Genomic DNA, 20,584 nt, shown 5'->3' on the forward strand with positions numbered 1-20,584 from the left:
CTAATCACAAATTTCCTTTTATTCATTTATTTATTTAACGCAGGGTTTTGCTCTGTCTCCCAGGCTGGAGTATAATGGTGCAATCACAGCTCACGGCAGCCTCAACCTCCCAGGCTCAAGCAATCCTCCTGCCTCACTTCCCAAGTAGCTGAAACCATAGACGCACGCCACCACGCCCGGATGTTTTTTTATTTTTTGTGGCGACAGAGTTTCACCATGTTGCTCAGGCTGGTCTTGAACTCCTTGGCTCGAGCAATTCACCTGCCTTGGCCTCCTAAAGCAAAAGTTTCCTTTTTAAATACATGTATTTAGGTTTTAAAAATGAGTTGACTTAAAGCACATGAATAGATCTTCAACACTAACCACTGGGGAAATGCAAATTAAAACCACGTAAGATATCACTACAGATCTATTAGAACAGCTCAAATCAAACATAGTGGTAATATCAAATAATGGCGAGGATGCAGACAAAACTAACTCATACATCGCTGGTGGGAATATAAAATGGTACAGACACTCTAGAAAATAGTTTGGCAGCTTCTTTAATCAAACATACACCTCAATATATGACCTAGCAATTGCTTCTGGGCATTTGTACCAGAAAATAAAACTGATGTCTGCATAAAAACTCATACATGATTGTTTGTGGCAGATTTATTTGTAATAGCCTCAAACTGGAAAGAACCAAATATCCCCCAATAGGTGAATGGTAAAGCAAACTGACATATCCATTCTATGAAATACTATTCAACAATAAAAAGGGGACCAGGCACGGTGGCTCACGCCTGTAATCCCAGCACTTTGGGAGGCCAAGGTGAGCAGATCATTTGAGGTCAGGAGTTCGAGACCAGCCTGGCCAACATGGTGAAACCCTGTCTCTACTTAAAAAAAAAAAAAAAAAAAAAGGCTGGGCATGGTGTCTCTCACCTGTAATCCCAGCACTTTAGGAGCCTGAGGTAGGCAGATCACCTGAGGTCAGGAGTTCGAGACCAGCCTGGCCAACATGGTGATACCGCATCTCTACTAAAAATACAAAAAAATTAGCTGGGCGTGGTGGTGGGCACCTGTAATCCCAGCTGCTTGGGAGGCTGAGGCAGGAGAATCACTTGAATCCAGGAGGCAGAGGTTGCAGTAAGCCGAGATTGAGATCGTGCCATCGCACTCCAGCCTGGGCAACGAGAGGAAAACTTTGTTTCAAAAACAACACAAAAACAAAAAACAAAAGCCAGGTGTGTTGGTGGGTGCCTATAATCACAGCTACTCAGGAGGCTGAGGCAGGAGAATCACTTGGACCCAGGAGGTGGAGGTTGCAGTGAGCCAAGATCGCGCCACTGCACTCCAGCCTGGGCGACAGAGGGAGACTCCATCTAAAAAAAAAAAAAAAAAAAAAACAGAAAAGCAATAAAAAGGAGCATGCACAACTTGGATGTATCTCAAAGGGCATTTGCTGAGTAGGAAAAAAAAGCCAATCTCAAAAGGCCACATACTGGGTGATTCCATTTATATAATGTTCTTTTTTTGTTTGGTTTTTGTTTTGTTTTTGAGACAAAGTCTCACTCTGGCCCTACTGGAGTGCAGTGGCATGATCTCGGCTCACTGCAGCCTCCATCTCCTGGGTTCAAGTGATTCTTGTGCCTCAGCCTCCCGAGTAGCTGGGAGTACAGGCGTGCACCATCATGCCTGGCTAATTTTTGTATTTTTAGTGTAGACAGGGCTTGCCATGTTGGCCAGGCTGGTCTCGAACTCCTGGCCTCAACTGATCCACCCACCTCGGCCTCCCAAAGTGCTGGGATTATGGGTGTGAGCCACCATGCCAGGCCTCTATTCATTCATTCATTCATTCATTCATTCTTTGAGACAGAGTCTTGCCCTGTAGCCTCCACCTCCCAGGTTCATGCGATTCTCCTGCCTCGGCCTCCACGTAGCTGGAGCTACAAGCCCGTGCCACCATGCCTGGCTAATTTTTCCATTTTATAATGTTCTTGAAGTGAGAAGATTATAAAGACAGCAGATTAGTGGTTGTCAGGAGTAGGAATAGTGGAGGGGAAGAGCCTGGAATAAGTACAGAGGAATAGCAGGAGGGGGATTTTTGTGGTGGTAGAACAGTTCTGTATCTTGATTGTAGCGGTGGTTAAAGGAGTCTACATATGTGATAAAATGGCATAGACCTAGACATGTGACATTGTTAGATATTGTTCTACACTAATACAAAATAGAACCTTTGGAGGAAACTGAGTGAAGAGTACATGAAACCTCTCTGTACCATCTTTGAAATTTCCTCTGAATCTATATTTCCAAATAAAAGGTTAAAATTTTTAAAGTTGCTTTAGGCAAAAATATTAAATAAAAATAATATTGATTGTATGCAGGTCTGGAAAAACCTTTGACACATTGGATGACTGGCATCTATAACCCATTCAATGCACAATTGCCCCTGGCCAGGCCGTGTCCTAGGCTAGGTCACCTGCTGGAAGATAGAACTCTGGACTATGTCCTGCTTGGCTTTGGAGTAGAGATGCCAGATAAAATATAGGAAGCCCAGTTAAATTTAGATTTCTGATAACAAATAATTATTTAGTAAGTATGTACCATGCATATTTAGGACATACTTATACTAAAAATCATTTCTCTAAATTATCTTTTAACCATGTTCACCAAGCGTTGATATTTCTCTAAATTCTTTAACGTATGTATGTAGTTACTTTAAAGCTCTTGCCTGCTAATTCCAATGTGTGAGCCATTTATGGGTCTGCTTTTTTTTTTTTTTGAAATGGAGTTTTGCTCTTGTATCCCAGGCTGGCATGCAATGGTGCCATCTCAGCTCGCTGCAACCTCCACCTCCCAGGTTCAAGCAATTCTCCTACCTCAGCCTCCCGAGCAGATGGAACTATAGGCGCATGTTACCACGCCCAGCTAATTTTTGTATTTTTAGTAGAGATGGGGTTTCACCATGTTGGCCAGGCTGGTCTTGAATTCCTGACCTCAGGTGATCCACCCACCTCAGCCTCCTAAAGTGCTCAGATTACAGGTGTGAGTCACTGTGCCCGGCCCTTTTTTTTTTTTTTGAGACAAGATCTCACTCTGTTGTCCAGGCTGGAGTGCAGTGGTATGATCTCAGCTCACTGCAACCTGCACCTCCCAGGCCCAAGCCATCCTTCCACCTCAGCCTTCCAAGTAGCTGCGACCACAGGCACGTGCCACCAGCAGTCCTGACTGGTTTCACGGAAGACAATTTTTCTACAGATGGGGTCGGGGTTGGTGGTTATGGTATGAAACTGTTCCACTTCAGATCATCAGGCATTAGATTCTCATAAAGAGTGTGAAACCTAGATCCCTCACATGTGCAGTTCACATTAGGGTTCACGCTTCTATGAGAATCTAATGCCTGCTGATCTGATGGGGGGCGGAGCTCAGGCAGTAATGCTCGCTGTCCACCACTCACTTCCTGCTGCGCAGCCTGGTTCCTACCAGGTCACCGACGGGTACAGTCCACAGCCTGGGGGTTATGGGCCCCTGCACACCACCACACCCAACTCAGTTTTGAATTTTTAGTAGAGATGGGGTTTTGCCATGTCTCCCAGGCTGGTCTCAAAGTCTTGAGCTCAAGTGATCTACCTGCCTTGGCCTCCCAAAGTGCTAGGATTACAGGCATGAGCCACCATGTCTGTTTGCATTGACTGGTTTTCTCTTAATTTTAGGATATATTTTCTCGCTTTTTCACACATCTAGTATTTCTTGAGCTGTTGGACGTTGTGAACCTTCATTGTAGAGATGTGGGTTATGTTATCCTACTCTAGTGTTGAGTTTTATTTTGGCAGGGAATTAAATTGCTGTTGGGTTAACTTGATCTTGAGTGTCAAGGCTACATTTTAGGTTTTGTTAGGGTGAGCTGTTTTTCAGTTTTGCTCTTATTCCTAGAGAATCTTCCTTAATCCTAAGGCATGGCCTTCTAGGCCCTCTGTGAATGTCTGGGATATTCATCAAGACCTGAGATTCCAAGAGTGGAGATGCTGGCTGAGCCAGAATTCAGATGTGTTTCCAGCACTCTGTGACCACTGAAATCGCTGTTTAGCTCTCAGCTCCCCATCAGCTGTTCTGTGCTGGGCCTTGCAGAGTCTCAATCCACACATTCAGAGTTTGGGATTTGGCCAAGGACCTGCAGCAACCTCTATAAGATTTCTGGGGCTTCTTCTCTACAACTCCATCCTTTCTGATACTCTGCCACACACATTTTAGCAGCCCTGAGCAGCAGTCTCTGTTTCCTCCACCAAACAAGACTGATCCTCTTTGCCTGAACTCTGCTTCCTCATGCTGTCATTGAGGGTTTAGAAACTTTCCCCACCAGAAAAACACAGCAGTCACTTCATGTGATTCCCTTCTCTCAGATTGTACCTGGAACTGCCTATTGCCCAATGGCTGAAGACAATTTCTTCATGTACTTTGTCCAGCTTTGTAGTTGTTTATGCTGGGAGACCATCATCAATACAGGTACTCCATCATGGCCACAATTCGAAGTACGATTAATATCATATTCATTCTATTCTAAAAGTAGAGAAGACAAAGACCAACAGTTCTAAGAAAAATGGAAAAATATATACGAAAGTTCAAAGAAAAAGAAGCGCAAATGCCACTGACACACAGGAAAAAATGTTTAACTTCACTGATAATAAGAAAGATACAATTATAGGCCGGGTGCAGTGGCTCACACCTGTAATCCCAGCACTTTGGGAGGCTGAGGTGGGAGGATCGCTTGAGGCCATGAAGTGGAGGTGGCAGTGAGCCGAGATGGCGCCACTTGGGGTGACAGAGCAAGATCCTTTCTCAAAAAAAAAAAAAAGATACAGATGTAAACAACATCCTGCAACCTCTACATGTGGCCATGATTGCTAACAGGGACCAGATTTGCCTCCCACCTTGAACAACTAGAAAAATGGAACAACATATATAAAACAATAGTTTTCGGACATCAGAGAACAGGTCGAGCAGAACTATGATCCCTAAAAGAAGGTGAACCCTACAGTGTCCTCGGTTTACTGCCGGAAGCACTTACAGGCTCCAATGCAGGGAGGGAAATCCAAAGTCCAGTGGTCTTGGTGGATTGAGGAGACAGAGATCAGAGCTTGGGAAGATCTTCAAGGCTGGTAGAATTTGTGAGGTAGAGTACCAGGGAGGAGGTGGGAGAAGAGAGCGCATGAACTCTGGAGAGCTATGGAAGATGCCCTCAAGCCTTTGGCAAAGGGCTGATATGGACATATGTGAGAAGAAAGTACCCAGGGAAAGAACTGCCAGAAAGCAGACAGAAGAATCCCCAGAGCTCACAACAGGCCAGAGAGAATTCAAATTCTCACTAGTCAGAATGAAAACACCTCATAATACTTAGGAAATGGAAGAGAAGCTTTAGAAAAGTATTGCCTTAATAGTGGGGCTAAATGAGCACTGGAGTAAAGGCTTCTCTGAAACTGTCCTAACAAAGATTGAAAGCAAACCTTGATAGATCCAACTTATTTCAAGTAACTTAACTAGTGCTGGAACAGAGTCCCTCACTATTTAAAGGAAAACAAAATCCAGCAGTCACAACACAAAAACACAATGTCTACCAGTCAATAAAACATTGCCAGGCAATGGCCAGGCACAGTGGCTCATGCCTGTAATCCCAGCACTTTGGGAGGCTGAGGTGGGCAGATTGCATGAGGCCAGGAGTTCAAGGCCAGCCTGGCCAATATGGCTAAATCCTGTCTCTACTAAAAATACAAAAATTAGCCAGGCATGGTGGTACGCAACTGTAGTCCCAGCTACTTGGGAGGCTGAGACACGAGAATCACTTGAATCCAGGAGATGGAGATTGCAGTGAGGTGAGATCACACCACTGCACTCCAGCCTGGGTGACAGAGTAAGACCCTGTCTCAAATAAATAAATAAAATAACAGGCAAAATAGGGCCTATAACCAGGAGAGAAATAAATCAATGGAAATAGGCCCAGAAATGACAGAGATGATGTAATTTGCAGACAAGGACATTAACATATTATAAATATGCTCCATATGTTCAAGAAGGCTAGAAAAATCTGAACATGATGAGAAGAGAGAAATAGAAGATATATTGAAAAACAAAAAACAAAAACAACACAGGCTGGGTGCGGTGGCTCACACCAGTAATCCCAGCACTTTGGGAGGCTGAGACACAAGGATTGCTTGAGCCCAGGAGTTCAAGACTAGCCTGGGCAACATAGGGAGACCTATCTCTATAAATAATTCAAAAATTAGCCAGGCATGGTGGCATGCACCTGTAGTCCCAGCTACTCAGGAGGCTGAGGCAGGAGGATCACCTGAATCCAGGAGGTCGAGGTTGCAGTGAGCTGTGATTGTGCCACTGCACTCCAGCCTGGGCACATAGTGAGACCTTGTCTCAAAATAAAACAAAGAAGAATTACTGGAGACGAAAAAGTTAACTCTGCAGATATGGGATTAAAAGCAGTTAAAATACTCCATAAGGACAGGTGTGGTGGCTCACGCCTGTAATCATGCCAGCACTTTGGGAGGCCAAGGCAGGAGGATTGCTTGAGGCCAGGAGTTCAAGACCAGCCTGGGCAACATAATGAGGCCTCATCTCTACAAAAAAAAAAAAAGGAATAAAAATTTTCAAAAAATTTAATGAAGGCAAAATAAAGACTATTTCACACAAACAAAAGCCAGGATAATCACCAGCAGGCCTGCACTCTTGAGAAGTGTTAAAAGCAGTTCTTTGGTCAGAAGAAAAATGACACTGGATAGAAATTTGGATCTACACAAAGGAATGAAGACCACTGACATAATAAATACATGGATAAATAGAAAAGATCCTATTTTCTTATTTTTTGATGTCTAGAAATAATTGACTGAGGCAAAAGTAATAACATTGTGGGGTTTATAACGTGTGGAAGTAAAATGATGATGAGAATGGCACAAGGGACAGGTGGGGAAATGTAAGAATACTATCATTATAAGGCGGCGGTCACAGTTGAGGGAGGTGATAAATCTCTGTGTTTCCACCTGGAATACTGCATTGCTCCTGGAAGTAGGAAGAGGGAGTTTCAGAGACTTCCCCTGGGCTCTTCCTACTATAGTGGCTCATACCCACAGGTCAGGGAGTAAAGTGAGAGCTCTGTTAGCTTCTAAGCATACTCATATCAATTGCATATTTAGGGACAGAGAAATGACAACCAGATGGGGCTGCAGCCTCTTCATCCAGGGATCTATTTATTACCTATCCTTCACATGTCCTCAGTCTTACTGGGGAGGGGACATGGTGGCATTGTGGATCTTATGGTGGCACGGTCAGCTCTAATCCTATATGAATGACCCTCAAACAGTCTGGGTATTCCCTTTTCATCAGCTACAGTTACTTTCATCAATGACCCCAGATCCCTTTGGAGAAGGATTGAGGTAATAATTAATGAATATCATGTGGTAATGTTGCAGGATCTTTTTCTAAGAATACCCAGCCTCCCCTACAATCCATGAGCTATAGGTCTCAATTGTCTCAGTCTGAAAACTGGGTAGGAAATTGCAATTTTTTGTTGCAACCTTCTGTGGCCAGATCTTGTTGATGTTGTTTCCTGAATACACAAATCAGGAAATATCTTAGGGCTCACACCTGTAATCCCTACAATTTGGGAGGTTGCGGCAGGAGGATTGCTTGAGCTCAGGAGTTTGAGTCCAGTCTAGGCAACATAGCAAGACCTCATCTTCACTAAAAATTAAAAAAAAATAGCCAGGCATGGTGGTACATGCCTGTAATCCCAGCTACTTGGGAGGCTGAGGTGGAAAGATTGCTTCAGCCCAGGAGGTTGAGGCTGCAGAAAGCTATGATTGTGCCACTGCACTCCAGACTGGGCTACAGATTAAGATCCTGTCTCAAAAAACAAAACAAAAGAAAAAACCACCCTAGTCAACTGCCTATGTAACTCTCCCCTGGAATGCCATCAGTTTGTAGCTAACACAACAGCTCCCTGGAGGTCGGGGCATCCTGGCTATCACTCTAGCCTTCCTACCAATTAAGTTAATTACATCCACCTTGTGGATGATGGTGAAGGGCCACCACCTGGCATCCACTGTTCTCACCTTCCACCATTCCCACTGTCACCACGAAGCCTGGTCTCATGGCAGCATCTCCTCTTATCGATCCCGGCCTACCAAGGATAGTGCCACTGAGTCTCTCAAACATTCAGGTGCCCTTCTTGCTAGTGTCTGCTGGCATATAATGAACTGTCAGGGGAAATTCAGCCAGATATTGGGCAAAATTCACCCCCGATATTTCACATAGGTTCTTTTCTATTTTCCCTAAGTGTCGGCTGGTCTGAGAAATAAAGGGAAAGAGTACAAAAGAGAGAAATTTTAAAGCTGGGTGTCCGGGGGAGACATCACATGTCAGCAGGTTCTGTGATGCCCCCCGAGCCGTAAAACCAGCAAGTTTTTATTAGTGATTTTCAAAAGGGGAGGGAGTGTACGAATAGGGTGTGGGTCACAGAGATCACGTGCTTCACAAGGTAATAGAATATCACAAAGCAAATGGAGGCAGGGCGAGATCACAGGACCACAGGACCGGGATGAAATTAAAATTGCTAATGAAGTTTCAGGCACGCATTGTCATTGATAACATCTTATCAGGAGACAGAGTTTGAGAGCAGACAACCAGTCTGACCAAAATTTATTAGGCGGGAATTTCCTTGAAAATAATGGGGTTGATAGAGTATCCAGTGTATCTTAGTTTTTGGATAATTATCACTAGGCATTTGATAGATTGGTTGGAGCATCTGAAAAAATGGGTAGGTAATTGGCAAAAAGAAAAATAAGCAAATGAAGGGGAAAAATCTGAAGCTATTATTATTATTATTATTATTATTATTGAGATGGAGTCTCACTCTGTCACCCAGGCTGGAGTGCAGTGGTGCAATCTCGGCTCACTGCAAGCTCCGCTTCCCAGGTTCATGCCATTCTCCTGCCTCAGCCTCCCAAATAGCTGGAACTACAGGTGCCCGCTACCACGCCCGGCTAATTTTTTGTATTTTTAGTAGAGACGGGGTTTCACTGTGTTAGCCAGGATGGTCTCCATCTCCTGACCTTGTGATCCACCCGCCTCTGTCTCCCAAAGTTCTGGGATTACAGGCGTGAGGCACTGCGCCCGGCCCTGAAGCAATTATTAACTCCAGGGGAAAAAAGGAAAGAAATGAAACAATTTCAGTGCAGGACTTGGGTTAGGGACAATATTTAGATGGCTACAAGAATGTAAATGCTTTTGATTTCATACGATTGTGATCCAGTCAAATTGGTGAAATGGAGGCAAGGAAATTAAGACCTGATAGGAAGGTAAGCCCTATACTGAGCTATGCCAGGAATTGACAGATACTGAAGAAAACAAATCAAGAAATAGCAACATAAGCATTCTTTAGAAATATGACGATAACATACCAGGGGAAGTCACAAAATGAGTTTAAAGTGATGACCTATGGGAATTAGGACTCAAAGGCAAGAAAGGAAATGCTTTTTGATATAAGCCTTTCATTACCGTTTTGTTCTTTTTTTCTTCTTTTCTTGTTTTACTGAGGATTTCTTGCTCCAGGTACCATTTTGTTGTTACCTCTGTGTATCTAGTACTTTGATCAGCATTAAATATAATGTAAGTTCTGGAGATCTGTTGTACAGCGTGATGACTATAGTTAATAATGCATACTTGAAAACTGCTAAGAGTAGATTTTTTGCTTTTATTATTTATTTATTTATTTTTAGATGGAGTCTTGCTCTGTCGCCCAGGCTGGAGTGCAGTGGCATAATCTCAGCTCACTGCAACCTCTGCCTCCCAGGTTCAAGCGATTCTCCTGCCTCAGCCTCCCGAGTAGGTGGGACTACAGGTGCATGCCACCACGCCTGGCTAATTTTTTGTAGTTTTTGTAGAGATGGCTAACCGTGTTAGCCAGGATAGTCTCGATCTCTTGACCTCGTGATCCATCCACCTCAGCCTCCCAGAGTGCTCGGATTACCAGTCTGAGCCACCACACCTGGCCTGCTTTTATTATTTTAATCTACACATAATTGTATATATTTATGGGATACAGTATAGTATTTTTATACATATGTACAATGTGTAATGATCAAATCATAATTAGCATCTCCACCACCTCAAGCATTTATCATTTCTTTGTTCTGGGGGCATTGAAAATCCACTCTTCTAGCTATTTAAAAATATGTAATAAATTGTCATTAATTATAGTCACCCAATAGTGCTAAAGACACTAGAACTATTCCTTCTATCTAGCTGTACTCTTTTTTTTTCCCCAGACAGGGTCTTACTCTGTCCCCAAGGCTGGAATGCAGTGGTGCAATCACAACTCACTGTACCCTTGACCTCTTGGGCCCAAGCGATCCTTCCACCTCAGCAGCCCAAGTAGCTGGGACCACAGGCGTGCACCACCATGCCTGGCTAATTTTTAAATTTTTTGTAGAAATTGGATCTCCCTATGTTGCCCAGCCTGGTCTCAAACTCCTGGGCTCAAGTGGTCCTCCCAACTGCTAGGATTATGGGTGTGAGCCACTGCACTCAGCCATGTACTCTTGTATCTGTTAACGTGTTAGCCAACCCTTGGCTACCCCCTCCCCCTTACCCTTCCTCACCGCTAGTAAACACTATTCTAAGCAAATAGATCTTAAATGTTCTTACCACAAAAATAATAATAATAAAAGTATGTGAGGTGATTAAAATGTTAATTAACTTGATTTAATCATTTCACAATGTATGCATATATCACATTGAACACTGGAAATATACACAATTTTTATTTGTCAATTATACTTTAATAAAGATGAGGGAATAATTGAATATAATGTTAAAACAAAAAACAATTGCAAAACCTAAAGAAAATTAATAATCTAGTGCAGACCAGCCTTTTATACATGAGGTCACTGAAGTGCAGAGAGGTGAACTGACTTGTCTCATCTTACACAGCAAGTCACTGGCAGAGCTTGACCTGAAACCCAAAGCCAAGCGTTTTCTATTACCTCCAGGTCCTTCAGGCCAACCCTCCCAGGGCTCGGCCTTGGGAATTGGTATTGGTGACAAAGGGAATAAAGAGGAACATGCATAGAGCTCTCCATTTAGATTGACATATTCACACTGTGCCAGGGCATCAGCAAGAAACAGTGCAAGCTCCAAGCGCTTGCCCCGACCCCATCCTCTCTCATAACCAACTTCAGCTAAAAGGTCTGAGAAGATAAGGGAATCTTAGGTGACTCTCACTAGGGTGTAAATTACTCCCACCATGATTTTTATCTTATCAAGACATAACTCTAAAAACAGTTTGATGGATACGATGCCAGGCAGTAGGATGAAGACAGATGGGGAAACTGCCTACCTTAGGTCAGGAGTTTGAGAACAGCCTGGCCAACATGGTGACGCTCCATCTCTACTAAAAGTACAAAAATTAGCCGGGTGTGATGGCGTGTGCCTGTAATCCCAAGCTACTCCGGAGTCTGAGGTGGGAGGATCGCTTGAACCCGGGAGGTGGAGGTTGCAGTGAGTCGAGATTGAACCACTGCAAACCAGCCTGGGCAATAGAGAGAGACTCCATCTCAAAAAAAAAAAAAAAAAAAAAAAAAAGTCAGACCAACCCACGGGGAGGCAGAGGGTAGGTGAGGGTGGGTGTGGCTGGGTTTACGGTGGTGCACTCATAGAGTCGGCTTGGGAACAGGGAGCTGTGTGTGTGTGGAAGTTAAAAGATAGGCTTTGGAGGGACCTGGCTTTAAATCCCAGCTTTGCTGTGTGACCTTGGACAACCTGCTTACCCTTTGTGATCTCATATGCAAATGGGGGTGATAATGCATACTTCACAAATTGTGAGGATTGAATGAGACAACATATAGAAAGTACTAAATTTAGTGATTGGCAACACACTAAAAAATAACTCTATACACCCAGCACCCTAGACCAGAAGGCATTGTGCTGACTCCCAGAATGCACTAGAAAGCAGTCTGCTTCTTCCCTTCCTGCCCTTCCTCTCCTCTCCTCTGTTCTCCTTTCCTCTGTTCTCTCCCTTTTTCTCTCCTCCCCTGCCCACCCTATCCCTCTTCCCTTCCCCTTCCTCTCTCACTCTCCTCTCCCCTGATTCCAGCTCATTTAGTATCTAGGTGACTCTATCCCAAGCTTCTTCTCCTGGTGCCTTTGTCCCCATCTCTCCAAGCCACCTTGATGGTCTCCTCTACCTGACAGGGTCACCCTGCTGGCTGCAGGCTGGAGGGATTTATAGCAATCCTCTCCCTCCTTGCCTGCACGGGGCTACCAGACAGCCGGAAGATATGTGGGTTGGACACAGTGGGGCCCTGGGAGAGGCAAATAAATACATCAAGTTCCCAGCTGAGTCTGGAGATAAGGATGCAGGAAGATGGGGCTGCAGGATTCACAGATGCTGCACTGCACGGGGTCACTCTTCATAGCCTGATTCCTCTGGCTTCCCCAGGAAAGTCTATTTGGGGCACTTTGAAGAGGACACAGAAGAGGACAGCACCTGAGCAATCTTTTCCTGGGAGGTGCTGCACTGAGGCACCCTTCCTCAGCTTGGATTTGGTAGGGACAGGCTTGAGGAGTGAGAATGTGACAGACCCAACCCCAAGATGAGGCAGGAAGGAGGGACATTGAGCCCCACAGCACAGGAGGGGAAACTGAGGCTGAGAAGGGAGAAAGACTTCCAAAGTCTCACAGGAAGTCAGTGAAGAGAAGTTACAGTCCCCTAACCCCTGATCTACCACTCTAGACCCCCTTACACTGAATTGTGCCTGGCTTCCCCCCAGACTTGGCCATTTGAACTGGCCTTGCCTGGGTACAGAATTCCAGGTATCTCTGCAACATGCCAGGATCCACCTCAGGGAGGGTTCTCCTCCCTCCAGATCTCTGCCCCAGCCAGCTGCCTGATGAGATGCCCTCTCTATGGGGCCTGATTTGGGGTCAGCATCCTATTATAGATAACTCAAGGGTACAACATCAGTCTCTCCCACACATGGATGGGATTCTGTTCTAGTGCCCGTGGGCAATGGAGTGGGGGTACGGGGGACTAACGCAGGAGACCTGAAGTGGGGGCGCCTGTCCCATCCACCCCAGAGACAGCTGCCCTTGCCACTGTCGAGGCCACACCTGCCCAAGAGCCTCAAGGGCCTCCTAATCAGCAAGCTCACCCACAGCCACCAGGCTTGGCACGTCCTTGACCCAGACTGCCCAGATAGGCTGGGGACATTTCCCATTCCCAACTGCTCTGTGACCTCTCTTTTGGCCTCTGTCTCCCTCCCAGTAAAGTGAAAGGGATAGAGGACCTCCAGGCCCCAAACTCTGATGCTGGGTGACTCTCTGATCCTTGAAGGCTGTCATTGCATCTCCCTAAGGTGGGTGCAGACTTCACAGAGTCTTTCCAGGCTACTAGAGCTGATTGCCTACAGGCACGGAGAGGGGAAAGTGCTTGGGAGTCCCATCCCCCAGGGGCAGCCCTTGGCCAATGTCTGACTGCTGTGCATCTGTGGAAGTGAGCTTCCCTGCCTCTCATTGGGACAAACAGGATTCATTTTCACTCTGGAGCTTCCTGGGATCAGTCCAACACTGAGACTGTGCCTGAAATCACACCTTTGCTTAGCTTCTTCCTCTTCCTTTCCTACTTCCCCTTCTCTCTTCTCGTTGTTTTTCGCTTGGGCAGTTTTTTAAACAGCCACCTGCACACAAAACATTGTCTCAGCTCTGCTTCTGGGAAGCCACTTTCAAGAGTAAATGAAAACAGTCTATTGACAGCAAGAGACTGAAGGTCTGAGGGAAAAGTCAGTTTTATTTCAGCCCACCAAGTGCCCTCCCTGTGCTGTTCTGGGCTTTGATGGGGACAGTGGAGGGGAAGGCCCTGCGCAGCCCCCCAACCCTAAGAGCTCTGAGTCTGGGGGATGGAGGAGGAGGAGGAGACTCTGGGCCAGCCCTCCTGCGGTCTGCAGGAGGCCACAGGAGGTGGTGGTGGGGGGGTGGTGGGGGGTTCTCTGAATGTGTGTTTATTGTGGCCTTTCTGTGTCCTGTGATGGCCCCACGGAATGGAGGACTGAGAGTTGCAGAGCAGGAAGGGGTGGCAGCCTTGTTCTTTCCTGGTCAATGTGCCAGGCTCCCAAAATATTCAGTGATCAGATTTTAACCTCAAATAACAGTGCCCCAACCGCCCCTGAATCTTGCTATGGAAACAGCCTTTGGTAAGTGTTTTGAAGCAGGAAGACTCCCTCTGCCCACAGAGCAGTGCACAGCAGTTTGGGGGAGGGGCTAGCTCCTGGGACCCAAGCGGGCCTCAAGAGATGAGGCGGGAGGCAGGTTGCAGTGTGATGGGAGGGGAGACACAGAAATTGCCAAGGGCCATGAGGAAGAGAGGAAGCCACAACCCCAGGCTCCCAAGGAGGGTGTCTTCCTGCAGGAAGCCCTGTCAGATGGCAGCCTGCGGCCCAAAAGCCCCAACTCAACCTGCAAACTGGCTTCTTCTAAGGCCACAGCACCCAAGGGCCTCAAGACACACATCTAGCCCATTCCCCTACCATTGCATGGGTGGAAACCTAGAAGGAGAGAGGGCAAGGAGTTGCTTAAGACCACTTAGAGAGTCTGTGAAGCTGGAGTGAGCTTTCAGGTTGTGGAGCTCCAAGCCCAGTGTGGTCTGCCCCACTTTGCACTGCCCCACATTTTTCCTAAGACCAAGGTAGAATTATTCCTCCTGTTTTCCACCTCAACAGTAAAAGTGCCTCTCTTCTCTGCCATGGGACTGGGAGACATGTTCAGGATGTGAAGTCATATAGGGACATCTTTGAGTTCATAAACATCTCCTGTTCATAAATATCCGACTAAAGACTGAAGCTTCCACTGCTCCCAAAATAGCTTTGGATCCCAGCACAGGCATTTCCAAGAACAGATTTTTATCCTTTCAAGAATTCCGTGAAAGAGCTGGGTGCGATGTGTGCCTCTAGGCACAGCTACTTGGGAGGATGAGGCAGGAGGATCACTTGAGCCCAGGATTTGAGGCCAGCTGGACAATACAGTTTGATCCTCAGCCCAAATAAATAAATAAATAAATATAAAAATAAATCAATCGATCCAAGAATTCTGTGAAAGCAAAGAATCCTCTGGTTTGTATGCCTACCAGAGTTTCCTGAAGTTGGTCACACACACTGCCCTGACCCTGACTGTGATCTCAGACTGTGGATATAGATTGGTCTAAACTCCAGATAAGGAAGTATCTAGTATGGTCCATTATAATCCTGGTCATTCTCATTTCAATTCATTTTGATACAATATTAGGCTACTCTGAACATGCAATTCCCCAATCCTTCTATTTAAAAGGGATTTCTTGCTTGTAGTGAGCCTTGGGATTGACTCCTCTATAGCCATATCAGGGCCAGATAATTATTCTGAACCAATCAATTTCATCCCCTTCACCAGTGACTGGTTCAGAGATAAACAGTCCTATGACAATAGGACCTATGTCAAGACCTATGACAATAGGACCTATGTCAAGTCCTATGTCAAGACCCAGGGGAGAGGCTGTGGCTTCGGAAAAGAGAAGCCTGTCTTTCTAACCCACTAGTCTGTTAACATTACGTTTGTGGCTGGGCACAGTGGCTTACACCTGTAATTTTCAGCACTTTGGGAGGCTGAGGCGGAAGGATCACTTGAGGTCAAGAGTTTGAGACCAGCCTAGCCAACATGGCGAAACCCTGTCCCTACTAAAAATACAAAAACTAGCCGGGTGTGGTGGCACGCACCTGTAATCCAAGCAACTCGGGAGGCCGAGGCAGGAGAATCACTTGAACCCAGGAAGTGGAGGTTGCAGTGAGCCAAAATTGTGCCACCGCACTTCAGCCTGAGTAACAAGAGTGAGACTCCATCTAAAAAGAAAAAAAAACAAAAAACGCAATAGGTATGTTTCCTTGGTGGCTCCGGAAGCCCTCCAGTGACACCAAGGCACCAAGGGACCCAGTCCTTGGGCTGGAAGCCCTATTAAGGGTGGCAGAGGGGAGAGATGAAAGAACTTGCAACTGCTGATGTCACTGAGCCGCTGAATCAACAGCCGGGAAGCCAGCCTTGCTTCCTGCTTTGTGAGACGATACACTTAATACTTTCCATCCTTGGGGGTGGGAATCTTGTTATTTGCCGATGGAAATATTACACATCATCCCCAGCCCCCACTCCCCTGCCTCACCCGGCCCTACCCTTTACCATGGCAAGTCCTGCCACGGAGGAGCTGGCTGCCTCAGAAAATCTCTTGGGGAAACCAGTCCTGCCTGAATTGGGGTGGATTGCCAAGCATTTTGCATCCCGCCCCCCTTACTTGTTTTTTGGTGTTTTTTTGTTGTGTTTTTTGTTTTCGTTTTTGTTTTTGTTTTGAGACAGAGTCTCACTCTGTTGCCCAGGCTGGAGTGCAGTGGTGTGATCATGGCTTATGGCTGCCTCGACCTCCTGGGCTCAAGCGATCCTCTGGTCTCAGTCTCCCTCCAGAGTAGCTGGGACCACAGTTGTGCGCCACCACGCCCAACTAATTTAAAAAAAATGTAGAGATGAGGTCTGACTATGTTGCCCAAGCTGGTCTTAAACTCCTGGGCTCAAATATTCCTTCTATCTTGGCATCCCAAAGTGCTGGGATTACAGGCATGAGCCATCTTCCTCAGCCATGTTCCCCTTTGAATGCAGGAGTATCGCCTCTTCCAGGCAGGAGTTCCTCTTATTCAGTGAGACAAGCACAGACCCAGATAATTACATGAGCTGCCACTGGAAGAGCTGCTGTTAATTTTGATGGCAATAAAAGGCCTTGCCAGTACGTTAAGCTAATTTCATGAAAATGCTGGGAGGAGGGTCATGGGCTGGATCCCAGATTATTAATAATGTCGAGCTTCATTTGAACCATTCAGAAAATTCCTCTCAGTTGCCTCCAGCAAACTGCGACAGGTTGCTACTTTCCTCTGAAATCAACAGTCTTCTCATAGGCAAATGTGGATTTTTTTGTTTTTCCCTAGAAAATAATTAAAGTCACAAAGTCCAATAAATACTTAAACAGAATGTAGTTTTAATTAAAAACCTTCCACCAAGTCTGCAGTTGCGGGTCTCTCTTTGCAAAAAGGCATGCTGACAAGCATCAGTCTAAGTATCTGAAACTAGAAACCTTTACAAATAATAATAGTAAATCTGGTTTCTACATATACCCATGGTGTGTGTGTGTGCAAAGGGGGTGGTGGTGGTGAAGAGGTCTGGGGGCAGAGCCAAGGTCCTCCCCTGTGGAGGAGGCAGGACACAAGCCTGTAGGGGTGTGTGCAGCAGAACCTTTTATCAAACTTGTGTCCCACTCTGCAAGGCAATAATAATGGCTAATTCAGCTATTATATTAAAAACGTATCTCAAGTACTGAGCACTAAGTGCCAGGTACTAAGTGCTTTGCATACATTGATTCATTTAATCCTCAAGGTGACCCAAAAGCATAGGTATTCTTTTTTTTTTTTTTTTTTTTTGAGACAGAGTCTCGCTCCGTCGCCCAGGCCGGAATGCAGTGGCACTATCTCGGCTCACTGCAACCTCTGCCTCCCGAGTTCAAGAGATTCTCCTGCCTCAGCCTCCTGAGTAGCTGGGATTACAGGCATGCACCACCACGCCCGGCTAATTTTTGTATTTTTAGCAGAGACGAGGTTTCACCATGTTGGTCAGGCTGGTCTCGAACTCCTGACCTTGTGATCCGCCCGCCTTGGCCTCCCAAAGTGCTGGGATTATTACAGGTGTGAGCCACCGCGCCTGGTCAGTACTCTTATTTATGCCTTTTTTTCTTGAGGCACAGAGAGGTTAAATAGCTTGGCTAAGGACACACAGTCAGTACATAATGGAGGCTGACGCTAGGACCTGCCCGCCTGACGACTACATAGAGCCTGTACAAGGAAAGGCCAGAGGAGGGAGTATAAACAGGGCCTGGCTTCCCTGAGGAGTGATCTTTCGACTGGAAATTAGAAAAGGAAAGCAGCTTCTTGGGGGTGTGGGGCTGGAGAGAACGTGTGTGTGTGTGTGTGTGTGTGTGTGTGTGTGTGTGTGTGTGTGTGTGTTTCTGTGCGCGCAGAAGCTGAAAGATGGGAAGTAGTGAGTGTTCAGGGGCTTCTGGCTGGAGGGCAGCCTTGGGGAAGGTCTCTGCAGCCTTAACCGGCTGCTATGCTGGGGATGTTTGATGCCCATCTGGGCCCCGGCTTTCTTATTCTCAGAGGCCCTTCCCACATCTTTAGGCAAGTCCATTAAATCCTCCGCGGGCCACATTAAAATACAAGGACATGTACAACTCTGAGTGCAGTTGCAACAGAATCGTTTGCACAATGTCGCATGTCTTAAACATTCAATCAAACATCGATTACTTCCAATTTTGCAGTTTTCTTTGCCCCTGTTAGCGCCAACAGATTTTTTTTTCCAGATCTCAGACATTTATTTTAATAGGCCCCTGACAAAGTCATAAGACTCAGAGAGAAGGGAGAGTGGGAGAGGTGTATAGGAAGCTTTTGTGCCAGGGACTAGTCGCTCAAGAATTAGGAGACGCCCTGGGCACTGGAAACTACGCAGCGCGAAGTAGGGACCGCGCCTGTGTTGTGTAGTGGACCAGAGGTTGCTGATACCTGGGACATAGACTGGGTGGGCACGGGAAGTAAAGCCTCGGGACTTTGGTTAAGCGCGCCCCACTGGCGTATCGCGCCGCGGGACTGCAGAGCCGTGAGCAGCGGTCGCCTTGGTGCAGGGTTCCAGCCACATCTTCCTCGCCCAGCCAGCACCCTCCGCCATTGACCCGCCTCTGCGCCCGGCAAGCGGCTTCCAGCAGGGGGCGCGCGCGGACCAGGCTTGGGCCCTAGAACAGCGCGGATGGAGTCGCTGGAGCAAGTCCCCAGATCCAACCGGTTTCAACCCTCCCCACCCTTCCGACGCTCCGGGTTCGCGACGTTGAAGTTAAGGGTCGATCCGCAGAAAGCGGCCAGGGGCTCCAGCTCTCCATTCCTGGGTCTGTCTGGGGTCGGCTCCAGCCTGGTTAGAAGCCTTAGTCTGGATTCGGCAGATTCTGAATCTGGGACCCTCTGCGCTCGCGGCTTGGAACCTTGTCACCCTCCCCTCCCCCACCCCTACTTCCACACACCTGATTAGTTGTCTGTTTCTTTAATGATCAAAGACGTGGGCGGCGGCGGGATGAGGTCTTGGTTCCCGGCTCCACAGCCCTCCCTAACTGTCATTATTAACGTTATAAACATTAGACCCGCTTCTGCGCGCCGGGCGGCGCCGGACGAGGTGCGCGCAGTCTTCTAGCTGAGCTCGGAGGCAGATCCAGAAGTCGCGGCTCCCACCCCAGGCCTCGGCGGACTCTGCCTGGGGCGACTCGGGCTCCAGCCCTGCCCGGGCGGGCACTGGGCTCTCCAGGGTCGAAGGCAGGGGTAAGGGGCGTCTTTCCCCCAGGGCAGCCTCCGGGAACAAAAGCATTTGCTGTAGAGTAAGCTAGAGCCTCCGGGCCCGCGGGAGTCAGCTCCCGCCCAGGGGTGGTCACCGCGTCCTTAACCACCCCAGGAGCCCCGTCTCCCTGCCGAACTCCTTGGCTTCTGCAACCCTGTCAAGACAGCAAGGAAAGGGGGTCTTCCCTGGTCCTCGGGCCCCGAAGTTTCGGGGTTGCTTATAGGACGGGTTCCTGCAGTCCAGGGAAGCTCTGGGCAGATAGCGAGCCCATTCTCCCTTCCATTACCCAGATTCTGCCTCCCTGCGGAAGGCAAAAAAGAAAGAAAGAAAATAGGTAAAAACTGGGGGAGGGCCTTGAGCCTCCCCGCCTGGCGCCCCTCACTCAGTCCCGAAAAGTCCCCTGGACACGCCATCCCGGACCGGACTCAGCTCCCGCTGCTGGGCCCCTGCCTCCAAAGATCCTTCCCAGGCACAGGCTCCCAAGACCGCCCCCTCAGGGTTCCCAACACCCGGACAACTGCCCAGGACGCCGCTCCCCGCCCCCACCCCCACCTTGTTCGGCAGACAAAGAAGGGTGTGCTGGCCCCGCCGTCTGCCTCCTTCTCCCGACACCGCAAGGCCTAGAAACCTCAGGGACTCACCCCGGGCTAGGGACCCAATCCTGGCTGTCCCACCACAGGATCCCCGGCAGGGACGGGTCACAGTGCTCTCACCCCTCGACCATTTTCGAAGACACCTTCCCTGAAAGGCGCCTTGCGCCCTCCCCGTGGGTCGGCGGCGGGGGGGGACTCCAGGCCCGAGCAGGCGGTGTGAAGTTCTGTGTTCTGAACTGGGGCTGAGCAAGATGCGATGGTCCCAGCCCGCTGGGCCGCCTGTAGCGACGACAGGAGTAGGGGAGAGGGAGGGACGCTTGGAGTGTGAGCGCACCAGTCTGTTCATATTTAATTTACAAAGCAGCCTCGGAACCCCGGGCCGGGTGGTCTCTTTAGACGCTGCGCTCTTAGCCTGTCTCTCTTCCCCACCCCCTCCCCTAGCTCATTAAGATGCTCAACACTCAAATCGGGGTATTGATCTCCACGGAAGCCCCAAACCCGCGCCATCGAGAGACCCC

At 47.6% G+C, this 20,584-nt stretch overlaps 1 protein-coding gene and 1 long non-coding RNA gene across 4 annotated transcripts in view; one reads left to right on the forward strand and one right to left on the reverse strand.

Annotated features, from left to right (window-relative positions):
* The window catches only part of ISLR2 (immunoglobulin superfamily containing leucine rich repeat 2), a 37,442-nt gene that overhangs the window by 9,488 nt on the left and 7,370 nt on the right, over positions 1-20,584 (forward strand). For 2 of the 3 annotated variants that reach the window (XM_016927011.4, XM_016927013.4), the window contains exon 1: positions 19,232-19,457. The exons of the other annotated variant lie outside the window; for it this stretch is intronic. The gene's annotated coding sequence lies outside the window, so the exon portion shown is untranslated. Of the gene's footprint in view, positions 1-19,231; positions 19,458-20,584 lie in introns of those variants that run through there. 3 annotated transcript variants of the gene reach the window in all.
* On the reverse strand, positions 19,170-20,384 carry LOC748882 (uncharacterized). The gene is made up of 2 exons (XR_674632.3): positions 20,115-20,384; positions 19,170-19,774 (listed from the first exon to the last, which is right to left on the reverse strand). It is a non-coding gene; the product is annotated as an uncharacterized LOC748882 (long non-coding RNA).

This window comes from Pan troglodytes, chromosome 16 (assembly GCF_028858775.2).
Source record: "Pan troglodytes isolate AG18354 chromosome 16, NHGRI_mPanTro3-v2.0_pri, whole genome shotgun sequence".
Taxonomy (NCBI): Eukaryota; Metazoa; Chordata; class Mammalia; order Primates; family Hominidae; genus Pan; species Pan troglodytes.